The 21,588-nt window shown below is 45.0% G+C and overlaps 2 protein-coding genes across 10 annotated transcripts in view; one reads left to right on the top strand and one right to left on the bottom strand.

The window, feature by feature from the left end:
• Positions 1 to 21,588, top strand: part of MCF2L2 (MCF.2 cell line derived transforming sequence-like 2) — a 2,082,183-nt gene that overhangs the window by 1,075,394 nt on the left and 985,201 nt on the right. The gene's annotated exons all lie outside the window — the stretch shown is intronic.
• Positions 1 to 21,588, bottom strand: part of B3GNT5 (UDP-GlcNAc:betaGal beta-1,3-N-acetylglucosaminyltransferase 5) — an 818,869-nt gene that overhangs the window by 18,182 nt on the left and 779,099 nt on the right. For all 6 annotated transcript variants that reach the window (XM_078665991.1, XM_078665990.1, XM_078665992.1 and 3 more), the window contains one exon: positions 6,136 to 6,272. The gene's annotated coding sequence lies outside the window, so the exon portion shown is untranslated. The remainder of the gene's footprint in view (positions 1 to 6,135; positions 6,273 to 21,588) is intronic.

Here is a 21,588-nt window from a genome sequence, read left to right as displayed (position 1 = left end):
TACTAGATACAGGACCATCTCCCTCCCTGCGCCTGGGGCACTGTCACTACTTACAATCTTGCTCGGCTGGCATGTTTGGGTTTGCCTTGCCCCTGTTCATTACCTCATAGTTGAGCAGACTGGTATCAGCAGTGGGAATGGAATTGTGAGTGGGGGCTCCGGTCTTGCTCTAGTAGAGGCGGGTACCAAATCTAACTGGCAGCTAGCACCCAGTCCCCCCCCTTAAAATTGAGGCTGGACTGCCTCAGCCAGCTGGTCTACCCCTGCTACCATGGAACTGAGCTCGTCCTTTACAATAGACCTGGACTGGAATGGACTGGACCTGAAGATCCACCACTAAGTTAGTCAACCATACTGGTTAGTCCAAGGCTGCTAGTGCACTGCCTGCCAATCCCCTGTCCAGGGCGTACATGGGCGCTCCAATGTCTGGTGTCCCATCATCCTGCTTCTTCCATTAAGTTAGCAGTCAGAATGGGGGCCAAGTTTTGCCTGGAATGGCATTCCCTTTACGCAGGTGGACATTGGAAGAATCACACGCCGTTACTTTTCCAGTGTGCTGTGGTAGTGGTGACTGCGGGGGAGGGGCGGGGGTTTGGGGGGAGGGGGTAGAAGCATCCAAGCCCATCAGGGAGAGATGTAGGTCAGGGGTTAAAGACAGCCGCCTTTCAGTTAGTTCGATTTCAGAGGACACTGCACCTATAGTCCTCTGTAGCATCCTATCAATGGAGGTTAGGGGCAATGAAAAAGGGAGTGGTGGGGGAGGCACAGGTTCATTTCCCCATTATTGCTGGCGGCACCCTGCCATCGTTAGGCAGGGCCTCCTGGCACGAGAATAGCCGTGTTGCAAGATAGAACTAATAGTCTGGCCCCTCCGTTGCCTCCAGGCGCTTGGGGTGAAGATTGACTGCAGGAATACAATCACCAAAGACGCGCACTGGTAAGGAGCACCTCGGGACGCGAAGTGACATTGGTCCCGTGTGGCAGCCACCATAGGCTGTGTCAGGACTTGTGGTCTCCTGCCCCCAAGCTGTGCAAACAAGAATACCAGCCTGTACAAATCCATCATATCTCTAACCTAAGAAACATGAATTATCAAATGTTCGTTTCAGGTCCAAAGGCCAGATTCTGGCCAAAACTACTGCAAGCCTAATCTAAGAAATAGGGGTGACAGTAACAAAGTAACATGTATACTGTGGATCTTTAATCTGCCCAACCATTGAAGAATTACTTGGGCCCCCTGTTCTGTTTAACTCCTTCCCTGCGGGGTTAATTCCCGAGCTGTGCTGGGGGCGCGCAGCACGGTGGCGCTGTGCTCATGATGAGCTGAGCTTGTCATGACCACGCCCGTTCCAATGGAACGTCCAGCACAGCAGGGGAATCATTCCCCACGTGGGCGCGGCGTAACAGTCATGACGAGCTCAGCTCGTCATGAGCACAGCGCGACCGTGCCTCATGACGAGCTGAGCTTGTCATGAGCATGCAACGGGTTAAGATATGGCACCAGAATACCCATCACCATAGAGACAAAAAGAAATAAAATAACCAGAAAGCAATCCAAGAAGAAAAATTTAACACATGAGGGAGTGTAGAAAAAGGAAGATGTAACTGGTCTAGGACCTTTAAAAGTCATGTCAACGTTACCGACTTGAAGAGGGGCAAAGTTCCACAGTTGTGCTGCAATCAGAGAATGCCTTTCTTCTTAGTGTATTAACGAACAAGTTACTTACCTTCGGTAATGCCTTATCTGGTACACTATCAAGCCACAGATTCCTAACCCAAGATGTTTTCTGCAGGCTTCAGACTGGATACAGAAACTTTTGTAGGCAGTGCCGGTAGGTGGAGTTGTTCGCCTCTGCGCGGCATAGTCCACGCCGGAGGAACCACCCCAGCGTGTGGGGGTAGTCTCTTTTCACGACTTTCCAACCCAGCAGCGTGAAACCATGACCAACATAGAACACTGGTGTGGAAAACTAGGGCAATGAAAGGGGAACAGTCCCTAGAATTCTGTTCAGACCGGGCAGGAGGAGGGGGCTGGGGGTGGTTGGGGGGGGTATCAGTAAAGACTCTGCAGCCGAGTCCCTACCAAAGATAAGTAACTTGTTCATTTTACTTCTAGCTGCTAATTCCTTACATTAGAATAGATACCCAAGCAATAGCTCCATGGAGGTGAGTCTGTAAAACAGTTTAACAAAAAGTCCTGCAGGACTGAAAGAGCAAAGTGCCCGTACCGACGGACCTGACCGTCCAGGTAGTTTGTGAATGCGTGTAGAGAAGCCCACGTTGCTGCCTAGCAGATATCCAGGCCCGGAACTCTTCATGCTAAAGCAGTGGTCGCAGCCTTTGCTCTGGTGGAATGTGGACGCAAACCCTCGTGGGGGTGGGGGGGGAAAAGCTTCTTGGCCAATGCGTAGCAGATCTTAATGCAGAGGACACACCATCGGGAGATGCTCAGCTTCTGCATGGCCTTTTCCTTCTTCACTCCAACATACCCCACCAAGAGTTGTTTGTCCGCCCAGAACTCTCATATTGTCAAGGTAGAGCGACCATGCTCATTTTGAGTGAAGTAGCTCCTCTGCTTTAGAGAGCTGTAACAGTTAAAAGGAGGCAGGGTGATGTGCAGGCCTACATGAAAAAGAGTAACCACTTTCGGCAGAAAGAAAGCTCTAATGCAAAGAACCAGATTGCCTGGGTAGATATTCATGTATGGCGCTTGGATGACAAAGCCTGAAGCTCACTGGCCCTATGGGCAGGTGTTATTGCCACTAGGAAGGCAGTCTTGATGGTAAGGAGCCTCAGAGGACAGTTGTGAAAAAGGCACATTATAACGCCAGGCCTAATTTAAGATCCCACTGGGGCATGGTCAAGAGGTAAAACGGGTTACAAACCTTTCAAGAACCCATGCACATTAAGGGATTTGAAGAAGTTCAGCTGACCAGGCAACTGCAGAAAGGCTGACAACCCTTAAAGGTGCCCAGAGCTCTGTGGGCAAGGGAAATAAAAAGGGCATGAGTGAGGGGAGCAGAAATAGGATAACCCCATTTCTCAGTACACTATGCCACAAGCTTGCCCCAATGGCAGGTGTGCACTATTTTAGTAAAGGGACAGCTGGCTGCCAAAATAGCATTGCAGACTTCAGGTAGAAGGTTGAAAGTGGTTAACTGTCGCAGCTCAAATCTCTACACATGTAGGCAGAACATTGACAGGTTCAGATGGAGAACTGTACCCTGCTTCTGCGACTGAAGATCCTCCAGAAGTGGCAGTCTGATTGGAGAACAAATGGCCATGCTCAACAGCTCTGGATAAAACCCCTCCAAGCCAAGTCAGAAGCCACATGGATGACTTGGGCCTGGTCGTTCCAGATACTCGAGAACTCTGGGCAGGGGTGGAGTGAGCGGAAAATTTTACAGTAGGCCTGAGCTCCACTCGAGATGAAAATGATCTCCAAACTGGAGCTGCCTTAAAAACTCAAGTGCACAGAACTGTTGACTAACCAAGGCTCTCCCTACTGCTGTAAGAGCCCTTGCACCACCTTCAGATAAGACGCCCCTCAAGACCTGCTAGGCATTATCGGCTAGGTTACATCTGCACCGGCATTCAGAAAGCCTACCAGGTGTTGAACCACCAGGGATGTGCACTAACGTTCAGCCAAGTCCAGAGACAAATGGTACACGACCCTACCTCACCCGGTTTGTTGCAGTACCAGATGGAGGTGGTGGTGTCCGTGAACACCTGGACAAGCCTTCCCTTGATGGATGGCAGTAAGGCTTTCAATACCAGCCAGATCACCAGAAGTTGGATGTGGAGTCTGGATTCCGCTGGAGACCATAGGCCTTACCTCTCCCAAATGGCCATCCCATCCCAGCAGTGACTCATTTGTCACCACTGTGAGATCTGGCTGTGGAAGGTAGAGGGGTCTGCCGCAGACCCAATCGCAGTTAGTTAACCACCACTGCTGATCTTTTGAATCTCCCCTCTGAGATCTAGACCATGTTAAGGAGATTCCCCTGAGGCTGCTCCCACTGCAACTAAAGTTCCCACTGCAGAGCCCGCACATACACCAGCGGGCATGAGTCACAAACAGAATGCACAAGGCTATAAGTACCAGCAGCCTCAGAGTAATTCTCACCGACATCTAGGATAGTGGTTGAAACATTAGTATCATATAGCAAAGTAAGGGGGGGGGTGGCAGGAAGGAGATAAGGAGTTTCACCAAAGGGTTCGTCCTCCTAGTTATATAGCTCTCTCAATAGAGCCCTACTCCGTAATGTGTGCTAAACCTCCGACAGGAGGAAAACTTAAGTGCAGGGCTTTTTTTTATATAAATTACCCACCAGGGTTACCCATTGGTGACATGCTTCATCATAGAGTTCTTCCTGTTCTGCTGCGGAACGGGTCATGCTGCTACCTGCGAAATATGCTGGAGCACTGAATAGTATACTGTAGATGAAGGTAGAATAAGAGTTGACTTTTTTTGCGTGAATTAAAACAAAAAAAAAAACCTGCCTGGTAGGAAAGCTAGGCTTTATTTCATCCTCCTGATGGTATAGTTAAAAAGGGAAGCAATGTAGAAAGTATGTGTGCTTTTGATTACCCCTCTTTCTACACGGTCTACAGGTTTCAAGCTATCCTTCCCCATGGCTCTCTTTAGGACTAAAAACTCACTCTTCATTTCCACTCATGATCAGATTTTATATTTATCGCAAAGTGTAGGAGAAAAGTTAAAGACCTCTTCAACTTTTTGTTCTACTTTTTCTTGTGCGACTTACAGAATGGCACAACGACTCTGTGAGACAAGGATCTTGGGCTGCACAACCTTCCTCTCGAATGAGAAAGTTGCGGTGTTGCATGTGGAGTGGCAAGCAGCATGAGGGACTGCTCTCTCAAGGCCTTGGTGTGCATGGAACGGCAATCGGTGCAGTTCTTTGCATCATGGTCACGCTCAAGGCACCAGAGGCCAACATCTGTTGATGAAAAAGAAATTTACAAGAAAAAAAGCTAAGTCAAAAATTGACTGGGGTTTGCGCTCTCCAGATCTGCACTAACTGGCAGCACATAAAGGACTGATGTCCGCACGCTGGGGTAGCGCCTCTATATAGGCACAGTGAAGGTCACTTCTGGCGTGGACGATGCCATGTGGAGCCAAACACCACCTACCAGTGCACAGGAGTACTGCTCATGAAATAGTTTTGGGATCGAGTCTTGTTGCTGGAGATCAATCTAAATTAAGGAAGGAGTCTGTGGCTAGACGTCCCTATCAAATTGGTTTACAGATGCAAAATGCATGCAACACTTCCTAGTTAGTGGAAAAATAAAAACGAAATCGTGCTTTGCACAGTGATTTCAATTTCGCTGTGTTGGTCAGAGCAAACCTAGAAATTCATTTCAGTGAGCTTGTGATGTATTCCCATCTACCAACAGATTGCACAATCTAGCCACAGGTAAACGGACAATGTTTTTGTCTTGTGCATTCTTTTGACATGTCCAGTCTTCGCTTTGCGCTTACTTGAAAAAGGGTGACTGGGACGGGTACCTTGAAATCAGGAATGGGATCAACCTAGTTTTCTGTGCCTGGTGACACAGACTTAACTTTTCGTTACCGGTGGACTTTGGATGCATTAACCACATGATTTCAAGTCATGAGGGCCAGGACCGACATCCAATTGCGACACACACAAGATGGGTTTCAAGCCCATCATTGCATAGTTGCAGGCAACACTGGTGACCAGTTCCTGGTATTACTCATTTATTGGGGAAGCCCTCTGTGTACCATTCTTTCCTTGTCATGTATCCGTGAGAGTTTCTCAGCTGTATCTTTTTCATCTACTCAGCACATACAAGATAGTCTGCATTTATGAATATGGCTCAAGATACCAGGATGAACAATAGCGATTTTGTGCAGCCATCGGCGTTCGAGATACCATTCATTCTTAACATGAACTCACAAGTCATGGCATTTTACAAGTCACACTGGACACCACTTATGAGGGTTGATAGGGGGCATACAGGACATCATTTTTGGGAAATTTAACACCAGCAAGACTGAGGGGCCTTCTACCATCTTCCCTGGGAGAAAAAAAACGTATGTGCTACTGAGCTCGAATTGGCAGTCACAATCTTTCCCCAAGTCTTCCTTACCTGTTGCAGACAAGTAATCGCCGCTTCAAAGAGGAGTGAAGGTATGCTTTGGGGCCATCCCCACGAACCTTGTGCTGTGCTGATGAGCATCATTAAAAACTTCAGGCATCTACAGTGGACTCTGAATATACAGGACACTAGAGAGGAAACAAAGCAAGACAGGTCAGATCAGGATTGAGAGGGGTTTAACAGCTTTTAGATATGCAAGTACATACTTTTGTGCATACACCAGATATCCTTGCTCTCAATGCAATCCCTTAATGGAGTAATAGAGGAACACATTCTTCAATCACATCTTTTGAACATGGCCATCAATGACCAGTTTTATTGCAACACAATGCTGAGGAACAGTCTAGTCCTGTGGTCCGGGGACCAGAGGGTCGCCAAAGCCTATCTTAGAGTGTCTGCGACTGCTTGGAAAAATAATTAATATTTACAGATTAGTAAAGTATTTAAAGAAGCAAAATGTAAATTGAAAAGGTTTAAATATTATGTAAATGCAAAGGAATTTGAAATTGGATGGGAGAAATTAAGTTGGTATCCTCATTCATTCATGGAAGCAGCCTGCACAAGTACATCAAACAGCATATAATATGGGTGAAGGGATGCTTCAGTTGAATTTAGAAAAGCTCCAACATTCCCATTACAATAAAAATTCAAATGTATATATTGGTTTATGAATTCAATAAAATATTGAATCTTGTGTACTTGTTCAATGAATGCTTGGGTCTGCATTCGAGTGTACTGTAAGCAATTGCTAAACAACGGGGTCCCCGGTTTCCAGTAATGACTCAAAGGTGACCGGATTCCAATCACGATTCAGTGGGGATCCCCGGACTCTGATTAAGTGGGAGTCTAGAGAAGTCAAAACGTTAATAATCACTGCTCTAGTCTCTTAGCAACATACAAGCAAATTACAGAGGGTGAGAGAATCAGGGACAAGTCAAATGACTTCCAGTTTATTTAATTCTGCACCCATAAATGAAAATTGTACTTTCTTCCGTTTGGTCTTGTTTTAGTACTGGTACCTTAGCAGCTTTCTTCCAAAAGGCAATATGTCACATATGTCACCCTTGAGCAAATGGTTCAGTTGGCTAAATTACACAATAGGAGACTGCTGACCATGGCAGATCAAATTTCATTCACTAGCATTTCATTCAGTGGCTTGTATTTACTCTCAAGCCAAGTTTTTAAACTTGTTAGTCTTCAAAGTTATACCTCAACGTTGCAACAGGTGTATGTATGACAGGACCTTAGTTGAGACAGTTGCAGGCAATTGATTGGTTTATCTCACTGGCCAATGGCTCTCATGGTGTCTCCAAAACGCAATTCTTTAAGTTCATAAAATGCCCATCAAGGGTCGGTTATCAGCAATAGGTCACAATTCTGAAATTGTATTTAAACATCCACTGCACTGTCTGCACAGCTATTACTCCTCTTTACAGCAACTTGCATTCTCACATACATTTAGATCATCTGATTGCAAGAGAAACATGGTTTAACTTCTTCCTAACTCATTTAAAGACTAAGGGCTTGTTTTGAGATTGGAGAGTGGCCGCCAAGTCTACAGAGGCAGGTCCTTCACTTCCCTGGAGGATATCTGCCTACCATATTTAGATTCTTATTCATTGGAGAGTTTTATACAGCGCAGACTAGACCAGAGGTTAGAGCACTTTACAAGACATGTAAACAGAAACCAAAGCAATTGAAGGGTTCAAGGTTAACATAGTATAGCCAGAGGGAATAAAAGACAGTGAAACAGATGTATATCAAAAAGGTAACAAATAAAACATTTTCCATCAAAGGCATTAGTGACAGATGAAATGCTAAATTGGGTCATGTGACCATATCAAATGATCCTGTTGGTGTAGCAAGCTCAGGGTAGCAAGTTGATGTATTTGTTCAGCAACAGTGATTTGAGGTTCCGTTTGAAACCAGTATAAGAAGGATTACAGCGGAGGTTTTTAGGAGGCGAGATTAAAATCCATGGAGCATTACCTGAGAAAGAACGTTTCTGGGAAATTCTTTTCCATTTGGGAGAGATGAGAAGGAGTGAGTTGGAGCTTTTCATTTACAGGTTTCTCTGCCAGGCAGTAAGGGATATCTGTAGAGCCTTCACGGATTGCACAGAGAGCCCTAGAGCTTTACTTAGGAGGCCCCGTGCTGAATTCACGGTCTCAAAGTTTTGTTTTTCAAAAAACAAACTCCAAAAACTCAAGTTAGTTACTGAAAAAAGGGGGGAAATGGCCTTGGCCAGCAAGGAGTTTTCTACCAGTGGAAGAAAGTAATTTGCTTGGTTTCCTGTTCAGACCAGACGGGATTGCCCTGGTTGTCCCAAAAAACAGCAGAACTTCCGTCTTAAATAGGATGGATAGTTTGACATAGATTGAGTGATGGCCCAATGGCAGATGGTCTACCCATCAAATAGTTCTTATGTCTGACGCAGCACAGGCTCTGCCATTATAAACACGGTGCTCCTCCAGACTCTTAACTCTTTTCCTCCATTATTTAATAGACATCAAAACTCTAAATAAGTGACCCCATATGTTGTACATAGAAGGGAAAATCGAATTGCTACAGTTTAAAGAAAAAAAATAATTGCCGCACACCTGTTGTTCGGTGGCATCCTGTACTTTCTCACGCCCCCAACCCCTTTACACATTTCCTCCAGGCAACCATTTCACAAGAGACTACTCAGTTTGCTGAGTGTTTGCATTTTGCTCGCCAGACCGATGGAGTGCAATTAAACAAATACTAAGATGGGTCAGTTACCCTCATAGTATATGGCATGCAGTGCAAGTGGGGCCACTAGAATGCTGTATATTTGCTGCCGTAGTGATTTCCACATAAATGTTTTTTGCGTCTGTCACATAAAGCACCATCTACTACTTCATTTACAAAACTTCAACAATTGGAGCTGTATGGTGGCAGGCCCTCAAAGCATTTACAAAGGTGAACTGGTCAACCCTTCAGTTACCAACTGTTATATCCTAGTATTAAACTGGCACTAAAGACTGTAAACCTTGTTTTGCTAATATTAATTAGCTAAACTGGCAAAATAGCAAAGTAATACTTCGGAATGTACCTTATTTGCTCTTTCTTACTGCATAATTTAGCCAACCACGTCCCACAGTTTGGTCCACCGTTGTTGCATAATTCTAGTGGCCCAGAGTTTAGGTCACTACAATCAATGGTGCTAGGTCATCGAGCTAGGTCATCGAGCTAACAAATTGGATTACATCCTCGTTTATCAGTCCGGCGGAGCATGTAGAAACTGACATTATATGGAATATAAACCTTTTTAATCTTATTCTTCACTAGCCAAAGAATCTTTTGGCGATCACAGTGGAAGACATAGTCGGTAAACGCCTCCTTGAACAATTACACATTTCAAACTAACTAGTGTGTCATAATATTATATATACTATGTGAATACAAAATAAAGCAAATGAAGTACTTTGTTTTCATTAAGTGTCTATGCAGCAGTCTGCCTTCTGAGTGTTCAACGCGTTTTTCTCCACTCCAAACACAAATGAACGACTCCGAGCGCCCCACGTCACCCATTTCCAAAGCTCTTAAAATCAGTGTACAAACACGCGGGGCTGCACAAACGCCTAAGACATTGTTGGGGAACATTTCACGTAAAAAAGCGGCTGGATGGTTTTCTGGTTTGCACGAAAGGTTACGCGCTACTGCCATGAGAGGCTTTCTAAATAAGCCCTGTAGTAAGACGTGTAAAGCGTGCGGGAGAGTCGTGTGTGTCCGGTGTAGTTTAGTGCTGCAAACGTTTTGATCCGTGGTAAGGATAGAACGACACAAACAAGGGTTGTTTACTGACCGGTCGAAATACAGCATCCAGAGCGCGTTTAATCCTGCTCACACCCTGACGCTCACCGACCTGCGAATGTACACTTGCCCTGAAGAGCAACGGGTGCTAGGAGCGTTCGTCAACAAAAAAAAAAAAATAGGACTACAGCTCCGGGCTTGCGGTTATATGCGCTGAATGATGGATAGCGCTTCCCGTCCCCAGCGCACCACTTCCGCTTCAAGGTCAAACCGATAATCTTTAAAACTAAGCACCACAGTCAGCGCCTCCCTGCCTCCCGTCCATACAGCACCTCGGTAGGCATCACCCAACTTACCCTCTTCAAGTGCAGATAAGACTGAAAGCAAATTGAAACAAGCATTTGCAATGCAATAGGTCTCGCATTAGGAAAGTTTGAGCTATTGGTCTTGTAAATGACAATTTTTTTATTTATGTGTTGGTTTTGAAAATAGCTAAATGAATAGCTTTGTCATTTACAATGCCAATAGTTATAACTTTCGCAAATGTGACACCTATAGTATTTGTAATGCAACATGTTTTGTATTTACGTGACTTCGATGTATTGATATTACAAATAACATTGGCTTTTAATTTTTTTAAATAATTAATACTTAAATAAAAGTGATTGTAATTTATAAATGGCAATAGCTTAAACTTTTGTAAATAACTTGTGAAGATTATGTTCAGTGTATTTTATTGTGATGAAAATCCAAGAACAGAGGTGAAATATTAACATCTTTTTGTGACATTTGTAATAAAAACTTGAAACATTGAGAGAACATATTTGAACCAGTTGTTGAATGGTTACACAGATTGATGCTGTGATGGCGACGAGTGATGCTGTGGTGTTCAGTGATGCTGTGGTAGCGCATAGTGATGCTGGGGAGGCCCCCCCGAGTGATGCTGGGGAGGCCCCCCCGAGTGATGCTGGGGAGGCACCCCCGAGTGATGCTGGGGAGGCCCCCCCCCCGAGTGATGCTGGGGAGGCCCCCCCCGAGTGATGCTGGGGAGGCCCCCCCCCCCCGAGTGATGCTGGGGAGGCCCCCCCCGAGTGATGCTGGGGAGGCCCCCCCGAGTGATGCTGGGGAGGCCCCCCCCCCCGAGTGATGCTGGGGAGGCCCCCGAGTGATGCTGTGGTGGCGCTGAGTGATGCTGTGGTGGCGCCGAGTGGTGCTGTGGTGGCGCGGAGTGGTGCTGTGGTGGTGCGGAGTGGTGCTGTGGTGGTGCGGAGTGGTGCTGTGGTGGTGCGGAGTGGTGCTGTGGTGGTGCGGAGTGATGCTGGGGTAGCGCAACACTCTGCTGGTGCCGATATAAAACCTGTGGTTGACACCATCATGCGAAGAGTCCCCGCCATACGGTAAGAGCTAACTTCATTGTGTCACTGCAGGCATAACGGGAAAGGGCAGTCTCCAGGAGGGGAGAGACGGGAAAAGGGTAGCGCTCTATGGTACAACCTCCTCGGGAACCTGGAAAAAGCTCACCACCAGAGGTCTGAAATGCAAACACAGCACAGCGTATGTGCAGTTTCAATTCACAAGAAAGGATCCGAAAGACGTTTTGTAGCTAGGTCTGTCATTGTCCAAATAAGGGCACGGTTTCGAACGAGAAAAAAAAAAAAAAGTAATTTGACTTGGATTCAAGACTGGCTGAGACCCTCGCTGTATCCTGTCAATTCAGATGTGACTAATGTCAAGGCACCTTCAGTGACCAGAAGAAACCCGAATATCGAGCCCAATTCCGGATAATTAAATATCAAAGCCAACAAACTAGAAGATACTGGTAGCCAACGGCTGGTCGGAGAGCTTACACCCACCCACGTTCCAAACAACGGATTGCGCGGGAGGGAGAGGAGTGCAAGGCAGAGAGTGGGGACGGAAGGGGGCGCGCAGCAACCAAATGTGTGAGATCGCAATCCGCAGGCAACTAAGGATCAAACTAAACAGAAAAAGAGAGCGTGTGGCACACTCGGCTTCCTACAGAGGCGCAACTAGAGCTACATTTCGGTGGGGGGGGGGGGTGGATAACGTTTTCGGGAGGGTGGGGGTAATTCTTCAAGGCACAGGCAGAGTGCAGATGCTGGGGCTCCAAGAAGGTGTGAAAAACAAAAAAGCCTCGTTAACAAGTGATTGTTCTTTTTAAAGACTTGTCAAGTACACGCCCGCGGCTGGCAGCTCAAAAAAATGCCAGTGTATGTACGGAGGCTGGGTGGGGGGGTGGGGTGGGGTGGGGTGTGGGGGGAGGCTGAGAGCTGAAGCCCGCTGAGCCCAATGGCTTCCTATGAGGAGCATCACAGAAGGGGCAGATTTCAAAGAAATGCTCTGTTATGACTACAACTGTACTGCAGCTTCATTCACACTATTCCCTGGTTGTGGCGTGCATTGCTCTGAACGTTGTGTTTCGGTCATGTGGCCTGTATGGGTAGTGTCTTGATGTGAGTTATAATAACTAGAGTTGTGCTCTTACGTTTACGTGGATCTGAGAAAAAAAATAAAGTGACAGGGCGCGATAAAATGCTAGTGGGTGGGAGCAAAGAAAGTCCATGAGTGCGGTTTGTCTACGTGTGAACTGATTTGGTGCTGTGCAAAAGAATGCTTAAGGCTAGTGTGTAACTGCACATAATTAGGAGTGTACAAAAAAACAACGGATTGCGAGGGAGGGAGAGGAGTGCAAGGCAGAGAGTGGGGACGGAAGGAAAAGCCAATGGCGAGGGAGGGCAGGTCCAGCAGAGGAAGAGGCTGAAGGTGGGAGGGCGGGGGAGATAGCGAAAGGGTGAGAGAAGAGGCATGGGGGCGGGGGAGAGCATTCCTTTGAAGTGTGAAGCTCTCGGCATTGCTGTGGCGGGTCGGAAGCGCGTGCACGGGCACATGAACTGCATGTAATCTGAATCCGCGCTTGGTTCAAAGACTTTGTTTCAGCTACAATAGATCAACATCTGCGATGCGCAAGCGCATTGGCAGAGGTCGACCTAAAAACCAGGGGGGCAAAGGGCAAGTTAAGAAAAGTTGCCATGTATTGCCATGTGTACTTCCATTTTCAGCATCTTGGGCAGGGTAAACAGATTGAGATCTTCCAGTGGTGGGGGTTTGGAGTGGTGAAACAGAAAACCAGCTAAAAAGGGGCGTGGTTCAGCTCTATTTGCATTTAAATTAAATACTTTGCCCACCCAGCCGCCGACTTTCGAACTGGACAACCAGGTTCGAGCTCTGGCCCCTGCTCAACAATCTGTGATTCTGGCAAATCACTTACTCTCCCAACAATGAGTCTGAGCTTGTTGTAATGTAACTGCTTCCCATGTAAATCAGAATAAAAGCAAGCAGCATGTTTCTATTGCCTCTGAAAAGCACCCGTTGTGGGCGGTTTCGTATCTTGCTGGGTGAGTCGTGCTGCAAGGTGCTGCCAGCCGCTGATAGGCCCCTTCCATCAGGCATTCTTGGGAGACGTATGCTTCTTTCCAGTTGAAAAGTAGGTCACCAAAAATCTGAATCCTCTCAGGTATTTGGCCAAAGATAAAAAGGGGTGCAACACTGCCTACGCCTGCAAAAATACACGCCTAAACTAGTTACCATAATGCAGTTCAAGTTGTTTCTGTTGTGTGCGTGGGGGGGGGGGGGGGGGGGGATGCACAAGATAACTTACAACGTGACACTTTCTCATATTGCATACATTATTTTAATACCATCAGAATTGTTGCACCTTATAAGGTTACAGATAACACTACTGTAAATGTTTTGTAGAAAACATACTGGAAAAAATACCGAATGTTGCTGAATACACACAGGAGAGTGACATGGCACTGTTCCGACTTGCCGCGGTGAATGTTATGGTATGTTATTGGGAATTGTAAAGCGCAATTTACGAGCCTAGGGGCATCCATGCGCTGGAGCAGGGTTGAAGGCAGTCTGCAGGGTCTTCGGTTGAATTGCCAATTAACGGCTAACGTGATGATTGAAGCTACGCTGGTGAAGGGCCATGGGACAAACCAAAGGAGGCTGCAGGGGCTCAGTCTGGCCCCATTACGAAGTGCCATGGATCTGCAGTAAAGAAGCAATGGCATTGGCAAAGCCAATTGGTCTGGTTTTAATGAGCTGACACGTTCATGCTGTTTACATGCATTAGCACATTAAACCCTCATGTATTAACCTTGGCCATGCTCTGTACATTTGACATACTAAATGCAGCTTGCACCATTCAGCCATCCCAGCATCTTGGAAATACAAACGTAAGAAGACATGAGGTTATTCTGTTGAGATTTGCAGATCTGCAACTGTCTGCTCTGGTTAGCAATGCAGGTATCTTCTTTAGGAAAGGAGTTTAGGGTGCTCTATCTTCATCCTAATAGACACCCTGAACCCTATCCTCACAAAAAAGGATTGTCACAGTGCAGTGTTTGCTATTGGTTATTCAATTTGCCCAGAAGGCGTTGTGTGGTGGGTAATTTGTCTGCTTTAGAATTGGTGACCCGAAGTGGCGGCTCGCATAGGGCATGCTGAGGACCGCTCAGCACCGGCGGGACCCGACCCCCTTAAAGCCCAGGATTCATACATAAAACAACAAATTCTTAGACTCGCTAACTCCGAATCGGCGTATTTGCGGCCATAATCTCACCACAAATACCAACTACTAGAGGTTAAAAGGAGATTGGACGTTTCCGTGGAGCTCAGTGCTCCTTTACAGGATCTCAGTCGTCAGCTCAGTTCGTCTCTAACCCCTCAGTGACTTGGCAAGGTTTGCAACAGATGGTGTTAGTGCTTCACCATGTAAGAAAGGCATTCGTAGCGCGCTCTCTCAGCTCACCTTGAGGCTTCCACGTACCTGCATGAGGGTCTCATGATGCAGGGTAAAGTTCAGCGTCCACAGGTTCCCCAGGATGGGGAGAGGGGTCGGCCCCGGAGGCAGTTTGCTTGCAGCGCGTCGGAGTGTCATAAACTGGGTAATGAGCAGAATTACCAGCACAGTAGCGGCCCCCACGGCCAGCCCCAACGCTTCCATCGACGTTCCACCTCCCTGATGCAGTCTGCCAAAGTGCTCGGTAGATCCGAGGACGCTGAGCAGTCCCCTCCTTCCTGGCTACTAAGAGTGCCTCTCCCCGCTCGCTCTCTCAAACACACACACACCCTCGCTCTCTCTCTCTCTCACACAGGCTTTCCCATCTCACTTGTGCATTTTCTTTTACTCTGTCATTCCCTCTCTCTTTGCCTCTTTCTTGCTCACTCCCTCGGTCACCTTGCCTCTTTCACAATCTATCCTATTTTTCTTCCCCATCTGTTTATTATGCGTCTCTGTATTCCTCCCAGAAGCGGCAGTGAAAAGTTGCCCGGCGTGTCTCACCGGAGCGGAGCAGGGCTTTAGGTGGAATGGAAACAAGCATCGCGGCACCTCTGCTCCACATCCGGGCCGGGGAGGAGACAGAGGGGGGGGGATAGGAGGGCGAGGGCTGCTCGCGCATGCGCTGTTCCTGGATCTGCGGCTCGTGCACAGTGGCGGCGATGCAGACTTTAGGGGGCTCCTGTGATCAAGACGGAGGCCCTCGCGGTGCGGCAGTATGCCGATGAAGACACGAGACCAGCGCAAAGTCACCACAATTGCTGGTAAGTGGGGTATATCTACATTTAAAGACTTACATGTTGAATGCTGTGTTAACGTGTCCACTAAAAGCCTGGTGTAAGTGCAGTGTCGACGCGAAAGTGAAACTGCATGCTTTTGCCTCGGGACAGGAGATGTGCGCGTGGCTGGACGTGCGCGTCCACAGACCACAATCTGCTCGTGCCCCGGTCTGTCTCCTTTGGGAGGCATCACGCTGACAATAGGTCTCTCTGGCGAGACCTAAAAACAAGCACAGAATATGACAGATAAATACTCGATTCTTGGGTGTTACTGTGCAACTTACGCTCCAGATCAGGCTCACACTATTAACGAAGTAACCAAAAACTCTAGCCTAGTTTTAAACCTCCACTGGCTAGATCGGCGACAGACAACAGCCAAGCAAACTTTAATGTAGCGCGAGTTTTACTAGCGCCTTCTCGGTTCAGACAAACTGGCGGCGAGGACCAGTCCTTTACCAGTTGTTAATATTCTTACCATGGCGGAAGGTAAAATGTACATTCAAATAAGACGACCCTTACCTTTCTTTACTTTTCTTTGTATAATGTTTTAGTCAAGGGTTTAAGTGTATTATAATTTTTAAAAAAAAGTCTGGGGACTAATGCAGTGTGCAAAAGGGGTGGGCGAGTGAGCGTGGCAGCATAGTAAAGGCATGGCTAGAAAAGAAAAAAATATTCTTACTTTTTTTGGCCCTTCACAAAATAAGTCTGTTTTTAATGTAAACTGCGCTAAGTTAATCAAGGGGAAATTCACCATGGAGCATTATGAATGAAACCTCAATTAGTTAATGCACCTCACAGAGGTGTGTGTGTGTGTAACCAGAGCCACAGTACTAATTTCTAGTTGGTGCAGTGGTGAATAGTGACTTGTGTATATTTAGTGCTACGAGGTTCTAGTCAGTAACAGAAAGCACTGTGAATATGCAAGTTTTCCTTTTAAAATTGCATCTTTACATACAGTACAAGATAGGCTGGTCCAAAATGCTCAGAAAGGTTTAAGAAACCTTAAAAAATAAAAATAAAAAAAATAAAAATAATTCCAAAATATAGGTTCTCTTAATAACCAGACTGTACACAGTGCTTTTAAAGGACATTTATGTATAGAAAAATGCAACCACTTCACAGCTCAGCTGGTACCCCCCCCTGCAATTCCACCCAAAAAGAATACATCCGTCACGAGGAAGCGTCAAGTGATTGCATCAATTAAAGCCAACAACAGAATATTTTTTTTTGCCTTTTACAAATAAAACCAATGTTTTCTAGAGTAAGTGTATATTTTCATTTCTAAAAATCGCTCTGGCATCCAGCATGTGGTTGGGACTATTCATTGCTTAGGGTTGTCAATGGAGCCGCTGAAGGGTTTTAGATCTATGGGTTGATAATGTGTCATGCTACACAAATTGATATGGCACACATACTGGGGATTCTTAGATTGTTGACTCCATGTGCTGTGTTTGCAAATCTATTTTCTTCACGACTGGAATAAAACAGACCAGTTAACTCTTTCTAGTTTCTGTACTACGGGTGCAAATAGTGTAGACAAATCAGAGGCTAGTTTACAGGTCATCCAGACACTAAGTGGTTTGTTCACATGTGCCTGGCGTTGCCAAAATAAATACTCTTTACGCTCCAATACCAGTTATTCTTGTGGATGCCGAAGCTGCTTCATGGACATTCGAGGCATGGGGTGCTGCTTTGCAAGCAGGGGATGACATTGTAAATGCGCATGTGAACTAACTGTACATTCAATTGATCCCCAGGAGTGGTCTTACTAGGGGGCCACTGGGAAGTTCTTTCAGACATCAAGGGCCTTCCCCAAAGTCTAACCACGGGTGGCTTGGTGACTATGGATAGTTACTGCTGAGGCTGTGCAGTTACATGCACCCAGGCAGTTCTGGATAGCATAAGATCCAGGACATAAGATAGGATGTTAGACCAGTAGATATCACTTCTAGGTGGACAAATTCCCCCTAAAAGTATGATGGTGCATAGTCTCTCTAAGAAACAATGAACACCAAAATGCTGAAATGCAAGAGGGGAAAAAAAATATTAACGAGCTTTGCTTATCGCATCTTTGTCAGATAAGTCAGTCTCGCCAATGTTCTCTAGACAGGAGTTCGGAATTCTATTGTCATTTCTCCAAGGGATGTCATACGTACTGTAATCAAACTAATGAGTCAGGTTTGAGACATGCTGTCCCCCATGCATACATTAAAAATAACATTGGCCTTTTAGAAGAGACTTCCCAAACCTGCTCAATAATTTGTTATAGAGGGGAGGCTTTCCCACTTTCTTAAAAGGGTGGAATACTAAATTCTCCAATCTTAAAATAGACCCAAAAACGCTAGGAAGGGTGAGACTGTAAATGCTCAACTAGACTTCATACAAATTAATTGCTAAAATGACCTCCGCTAAAAGCTGCATATTTATGAGAGGTTTTAGGGTATAGTCCTTACAGAAGGCATTTGCAAGGCAATTAGTCTGGCCACCCTGCATATCTAGGCAATTCGCACATGCTGCTGGGAAGCCACAGAGGTCACCTTAGCACTGGTAGAAGAGCATGAAGGCTTGGGGCAGTACGAACTCTAAACTCCTATTTTTTGGATATGTCAAAGACTACCGACTTAGCAGTCAAACTTTGACACTGTCAACTGGGTAGAGATCACCATAGGTGGTGAGGTCATGGTCACAAGATGGCATATGTTCAGTTGGTTTGAGCTTTAAGGAAGCAAATGCTTAATTGAAACTTTAAGGAGGATAAGTCTGTTAGACGTATGAAAAAGAATAAGACACCATTTAAAAGTCACGTAAAGGACTGGAGATATTTTAAGGCATAAAACTGAACCCTTTTTTTCTCATACGAGTGCCAAGTGGAATCCTTAGTGGAGGTCCACTTTTCCACAGTGCCAAGTTAGCATAAGGCACTGTGTCAGGAATAGGGCTTATAAGGTTTGCTATAGTAAAGCATCTGAAACCTTGTCCAACTTGCTGAATCAGGAGACCAGAGGAAGATCTACAAGTTGTTGGAGGACAGGATCATATCTCCGAACCAGTTTGGTGGAGATTAAAAAGGGGCTATATCTCCAGGTTTTCTGGAATTATTTAAATTTGACAGTTCTGTGGATCAGATGATTTGGAAGAAATGTTTAGAAGAATGTCGAAGACCAATATAGTAGATAATTCCCTATAAAATACTCCCATGTTACTCAATGGAAAGCAAACTGTGTGACTGTTAACCGTCTTTGTTCACTAACAAGCAAAAAGATAGTACTTCTGCACCAGAAACATTGCTCTTAACACTGGATATTTCATCTTAGGCTGGTCCGTTTGTGGCGGTTAACATAGACAGTGAACATACCAGTTGTACTGAAGTGAGTTGTTATTACTAATCAAGAGAACTGTAAAAAAAAAAAAAAAGGCACAACTTCTTAGAATTGACTGCTCCAGAATATAAAAAGAATTGTAATGCAGGTCATAGAATGGTCCCCTAACGAGACCCGAACGCTACAGGTCATAACCATGCTCATGGGCGATGCACAAAAATGTATTTAAAAATAAATAGATCATGCCAATCAAGACCATCAAATTCTTGGGCAACAAAAAGGGTGAGGAATTCAAATCCATCTAGAAAGAAATGCACTGACAGAATAGTACATAACAGAGTTCAGGTTATAAAACAGAAGCCCTTTTTCTGGGAGCAACACATTAAATTATGGGCGTACAGTGCTAATCAAGGAAACCCCACAGTAGGAGGTCAAAAAAGCCTATTTTAATAACCACACCAAATGACAGAACCAATCTGGCTTACAATAGAGGCTGGCCTCAACCCAACATTACCACATTAAGGCAAATAAATAAAATTTGCAACTAGCGATTTAAAATACAAAAGAATTACACGCTGCCAATCAAGGACTCCAAAAACGAGCGTAAGAAATTCTATTCTGATCAAAGACAGAATCTCTCAAAGAAACCCTAACAGTAAGCAACAAAACCTATTATGACTGTACATCAAAATATACAATGAACCACAATGGCTGTCAATATAATAAAAGACCCAAAACATGATGCAAATAAAAACACAAAAGCCGATGAACCAAATACACAGGAAGACCCACATTGACCAAACAGCAAACTAAGCTAAGCAGTGACCAAAATTTCGAAAAAGATATGCATAGTACAAAACTTCAGCCCATCACAAAAAAAGTAGGTGTTCACAAGGGAGCCACTAGACCTCTGTAAATCCCGGGTAATTGGCAATATGCCGAGAAAGACCCGTATTTTCAGATCTACGGACGCCGAAAACACCACCAGTTTAGAAAAGCAGAGCTAAGGAAAGAAACTCAAACCAAAAATTACTTTTTAAAGAAAGCACCTTACCAATCCGACCCAACAAAAGACTTCAGTGACAATATATCGAGAAACAGTACCCACTGAAAGAGGGAAAAGAAATATTTTAACTAAAAAAAACAACTAAAAAAACAGATTTAAGTTAAACGGTACCTGCATAAAATAGAATAGTCATGCATCACTTTTAACCATTTAAAAAGGGAAACAAGCGGCGCTAGGGAAATCCGTCATTTTTTTTAAGGACCCACCAAGTTTCTTGTGGATTTGGACTTTCACATGTTTGCAAAGCTGAATAAAAACGCCGAATAGAAAACGAAATGTGTCAGAATGCACAGAGCCCCGGGTTAACCGTGCATCCCCAATAATTCCCATCGGAATGGTATCTTACTGAAAACAGGACTTCTATTTTTGTGAAAGATGCATAGTTAGACGTAGTGAACAAACATTCATTCATCCAAGAGTTAGGCGCACTTTTACGATATCAAAGAATGTTGTAAAATGGGAGGTAGAAAGTTGAAACTATTTGGAAAAGGCGAAACAATAAAGTCAACAGCTCCAGTTGCCTGCGGTTTTAATTAACCAGTGAGAACCAAGTAATACAATTGTACAATTCTTCTGCATAGCAGGTGTCCATTTTCTGAAGGGCTTATGCAGCAGAAGGGTGCCAATCATTTTAAGGTGCATTGTGACCGAGAACCTGGGGAAAAAGGCTTGATCTTGAATCAACTGGCAGTATGTGTGGGCCATCGTATTTTATTCGCATCCCTGTGAATCATCAAAACTCAGTAGCATCCAGACCCCACAGGTGCTCTGTCCACTTAGTGAAAACAGTCTAGAAATAAGTTTGTGACCTTATGCGAGTGAACCCACTACTGTTACAGGCTTTAAACTCTCACCACACACAGTGAATATGCCCTGTAAATTATGCTTCATAAGGACAGTGTAGCAGAGATGTGCGTGGGCAGAAATACAGAGCGATAGATGCATGCCACACCAAACGAAAATCTTTTAAGGCTAGCGCTTTATACATGTATCTCCCTTCTTCCCTGGGAAACCTACAGCAAGACATTTGTATTGCCTCAGTAGCATCTAGTAATGATTAGATAGCTATCTCATACCTCAAAAATAGTGAGCATATTAATTGTGATATTATAAAGTTAGAAACTGGATTATTGGTTTTAAGGAGAGGACGAAGCCACACTTCATTGACAACAATCCTGGTCAGGGTGAACCACAGAAGTCGCTAAATTAATCTGTACTTAGCCCTCTGGTACCTTGGCACAAAAGTGGTCCGGCGTATTTTGGAGGCAAAATGTTAATTTATGCAGCACACAAACAGTAACAAAGTGAAAAAATACCATAACAATCCCAAACCAATTTAGATAAACAGGGTACATTTAGATAAATAAAATTAGACCAAAACACATTTCTAAGTTTTTGGTAAGTATAGAACCTAAGAGCATAAAGCGTCACTAGTGGTCCAACTTCATAAATAAATAAACTGGTCACAAACTGGGAAAACAAGTTTTAGCTGCTCGGGATGTAGTGCAGGCTTGATACAGGGAGCAGGTTTATTCATTTTATTTATAAAGTTTTATATAACGCGGTCCTGCTGAATAAGTTACCTTCTCATGTCCAGCGCAGAGAATTCCATTTGCGGTGGAAGGGGCCGTGAGGAGC

Source organism: Lissotriton helveticus, chromosome 11, assembly GCF_964261635.1.
Source record: "Lissotriton helveticus chromosome 11, aLisHel1.1, whole genome shotgun sequence".
Classification (NCBI taxonomy): Eukaryota; Metazoa; Chordata; class Amphibia; order Caudata; family Salamandridae; genus Lissotriton; species Lissotriton helveticus.
Note: the sequence above shows the minus strand (reverse complement) of the source record. Positions and strands in the feature narration are given on the sequence as shown.